General features: G+C 35.6%; 1 pseudogene; it reads left to right on the top strand.

Moving 5' to 3' along the window:
* Nucleotides 1–2,346, top strand: LOC127677695 (mesoderm induction early response protein 1-like; annotated as a pseudogene).
* Nucleotides 2,347–4,465: the final 2,119 nt, after the last annotated feature.

Here is a 4,465-nt window from a genome sequence, read left to right on the forward strand (position 1 = left end):
GATTCATCTGTGGAGTTTTCAAGGCCAGGAGGCTCAGCAACAGTAGAGAACCATGAGTTTCTTCCATCAGCTGGCATGCTGGTACATGATTTTGATGATGAGCAAACATTAGAAGAAGAAGATATGTTGGAAAGAGAGACAAACTATCGTTCTGACATAGATGATCTTGCAAGGGAATGTAACATGCCGATCCATGAGTTTCTCAGACTCTATGTTTATGACACCACAGTTCAGTTACCAGAAGAAGATGAGGAGAAAGAGGAGGAGGAGGAATGTTAAGATGCTGCTGCTGCTGCTGATAATGTTGATAAATTGGCTGTAGTGGGGAATATTAAGAAGAGAATATAAAGTGTTCATGTGGTCAGGAGGATGAAACTCAGTCTTCCAATAAAGATCCCTCTCAATCTATTACTATCCAAGATGATCAGGAAATCCACACACGTTGATGTAAATATTTTTATACCAGTAGTAAAATAGAAGAAGAATCTGAAGAAGATGAAGATTATATTCCCTTGGAAGAATAAAAAAAGGAAATCATTGTGGGCTTCATGTTTCATGCTGAGATTCCATTTGGCATTTATAGATTCAAGGAAAATGAAAAAGTGTATGAAAATGATGATTGGCTTCTCTGGGATCCAGAATATTTACCAGAAAATAAAGTGATTATCTTTCTTAAGGGTGCATTTAGAACAGGGGATAAGAAAGGTGTAGAAGAAATCCCTGAAAGATCTCATATAAAAGACAGTGAGCAGGCTTTATATGAATTAGTTAAATGCAGTTTTGATACAGAAGAAGCCTTGAGAATATTGAGATTTAATATCAAAGCAACTCAAGAGGAATTACATGTGTGGAGAGGGGAAGAATGTAGAAAATATGAGCAAGGGCTGAAGGCCTATGGAAAATATTTTCACATGGTTCAGGATAATAAAGACTGAACAAGATCAGTTGGTGAATGTGTAGCATTCATGTGGAAAAAGTCGGAGTATTATGATTTCTTTGCTCAGCAAACAGGGTTTGTAAAAAAAATATAATATTCATCCTGGTATAACGGATTACATGGATCAACTTTTGGATGAAAGTGCAAGCACAGCTACTAGCCAAGCACTATACCCTCCCCAACTGCGTCAAGTAGTAGTAACAGCCCGTCAGAGAAAGAAGATGGCATTATCAGCAATAGTAATCTTTTGGATAAATCCTGAATAAAGTAGAAGAAAAGTTGAAGGCTTACACATTAATGGACCAACAGGTGGAAATAAGAAACCACTTATTACAGATATGGACACTAATGGTTATGAAGCAAATAACCTGAACAATGATCTAAAATGTGCCCATATAACTGCACGAAATGTTTCTTTTCTATTAGCTTCATAGTGTCTGGCTTTATGTGGAGGTCCTTGATCCATTTGGATTTGATCTTAGTACAAGGAGACAAGGATGGATCAATTCGCATTCTTCTGCATGCTGACCTCCAGTTGAACCAGCACCATTTGTTGAAAAGGCTATCTTTTTTCCATTGGATGTTTTCAGCCTCTTTGTCGAGGATCAAGTGGCCATAGGTGTGTGGGTTCATTTCTGGATCTTCAATCCTGTTCCATTGATCCTCCTGCCTGTCACTGTACCAATACCATGCAGTTTTTAACACTATTGCTCTGTAGTATTGCTTGAGGTCAGGGATACTGATTCCCCCAGATTTTCTTTTGTTGCTGAGAATAGTTTTAGCTATCCTGGGTTTTTTGTTGTTCCAGATGAATTTGATAATTGCTCTTTCTAACTCTGTGAAGAATTGAGTTGGGATTTTGATGGGTATTGCATTGAATCTGTATAGTGCTTTAGGCAAAATGGCCATTTTAACTATATTGATTCTACCGATCCATGAGCATGGGAGGTTTTCCCATTTTTTGAGGTCTTCTTCCATTTCCTTCTTCAGAGTCTTGAAGTTCTTGTCATACAGATCTTTCACATGTTTGGTAAGAGTCACCCCAAGATACTTTATACTGTTTGTGGCTATTGTGAAGGGGGTCATTTCCCTAATTTCTTTCTCAGCCTGCTTATCCTTTGAGTATAGGAAGGCCACTGATTTGCTGGAGTTGATTTTATAACCTGCCACTTTGCTGAAGTTGTTTATCAGCTGTAGGAGCTCTCTAGTGGAGTTCTTTTGGTCACTTAGGTAGATGATCATGTCGTCTGCAAATAATCATAGTTTGACTTGATTTTGATGAAAAAAAATGAGAGACCTGCCAAACAGTGGTAGATAAACAGCAGTGGGAAAGTCCATGCTCACCTGAGATTTTCCAGGAAGCAGTCTCACATGGGAAGTTTGAAGAACAAGAAAACACAAATGATTAGCTTTTAGGCCTATTTTACTGTCTTTTCATTAAATTCTGGCTTGACTACAATTTTCAGGGTTTGAGGTGTCCTTTATAAAGCTGATTTCCTTGAAACAGTTGGTTAACTCTTTACATTTAAAATGGGACTCATAATTCTACCTTTTGTATGTTCTTTTACTTCAAATTTTTGAAGCCTTCTTTAAGGATAACCAAGTCATATTACTTATCCAGGTGGTAAAAGTATTCATAAAGAGTTATGAAAATGTGTTAATTTTAAACTTGTATTTACTAACAAATAATTTGAAGCTTCTAAATTTCATCATGATACTCAGAGTACATGCTTGTTTTCATTTGCTATTATTTTATAAAATAATTTTGGAGGAAAAAAAATTACTGTTGGCATAAGTGCGTAGAGGCATCATTCCGAATAGAATCCTATTCCATTCTTCTCATGTGTCCTGTAATATTTGTCATCATTCCCATTAAGACAACAGAAATGGAAGGGCAGATTATTTTGCAATATTGCAACATCCAAGGTGTAACTGTAACTGGTGACAAATAGCAATATTAATTTCCATGAAAAATAATGGTTTTAAGAATTTTCATATTTTTCCAGTGGTAATCCAATTTGTCAATTTTGATACTGTTTTACCAAAATGAAACACATAGTATATATGAATGAAACTAGGGAAAGAGGACACCCTGCATAATGGTCACAAATAATAAAATAATTCCTTGGTGTACCTCTAACCAAGCAAGTGAACATCTGTATGGTCCAAATTTCAAGAAAAGAAAAAAAAATGAAGAAGATCTCAGAAGATGGAAAGATTTCCCAAATTCATGAATGGCAGGATTAATGTAATACAAATAAATGCCCATCTTCCAAAAAGCAATCTACAGATTCAGTCAAATGCCCATTAAAATCACATAGAAATTCTGTGTAGAGTCAGAAAGAGCAATTTGAAAATTCATTTGGAATAAAAAAAAATCCAAGAGAGCAAGAATTATTCTCAACAATAAAAGAATTTCTGTGGAAATCACCACCCTCCAGCTCTATTACAGAACAATAGCGAGAAAAAAGACAGGAAAAGTTGTCAAGAGTAGACTAGTCTCAAAAGGGGGATAAATAATATTAAATGCCACATTCTGTAGATTTCTGATGTTTTTGAAAACCAACTGTCGATGTAAAGTAATCTGGACTGTTGTTCCTTAACAACTGTCAGCTATTTCTAATTAAAATCTTGACAACACCCTAACAATAAACTCAGAGCCATAAATTTGCTGTTGAGCCTAAACATTCAAGGTAATGCCTCAGATCAGATTAAAGTAACAGTTATAGAAGTGCAGTCTAATCATCATATTTACAAAAAATTGAATCAATACAAGAAATTTATGTTAATGAAACCCTTGATTTTGCATCAAAATGAATTATGTACCATTCAAGAAATTATGACTTCAGCTAAGGAAAATTAAGAAGATTTCTAACAATTGAGAATATAGCTATGCAATCAATTCTAGCTATTTTTCCTTGTTCTAATTATGACCATTTTTACATTCCCTAGAAAGACAACTTTTAATAACCATCCCCAGTCCCAAATTCCTGGGAACTGAAATTACAACACTTTATAATTTCTTCCAACTGAATATGGGACCTGAGATATTTTTGCAGGGTGGGAGGATAGGTAAAATGTTTGATTTAGTTGATTTTCAAGTGGATATAAAATGCAGTATTCCCATGGAATCCACCTTAGCCAGAATATGTCTATCTTAATTGGCAAGTAAAGCAATCTTACACCATCTCATGGTTTGGCTCTATGACTAGTGCAGCCAATTTGTCATACCATCTACCTGTTCAGCTATCTGCCTGGAGCCACAGACATTTATTTTATCAAAACCTGTTCACTGCCCTCTCAACTTGAATTCAGTAACTAATTTTTGCTATCCTGTTTCTGAACTGCAATTGAAATTTCCCACGTGATTCAGATAAAATCTGTAACACAGGAGGATACTAAAATACTGTATGTGCCTATAGTTAGGACTTTTCTATATTTCCATGAGGATATAAAACCCAATCATTGTGTGGAACCCACATTAGACAGGATGTGTATAAGCAGACAGCTAGTCCAAGCAGGATTCAA

Source organism: Apodemus sylvaticus, chromosome 2, assembly GCF_947179515.1.
Source record: "Apodemus sylvaticus chromosome 2, mApoSyl1.1, whole genome shotgun sequence".
NCBI classification, from domain to species: Eukaryota; Metazoa; Chordata; class Mammalia; order Rodentia; family Muridae; genus Apodemus; species Apodemus sylvaticus.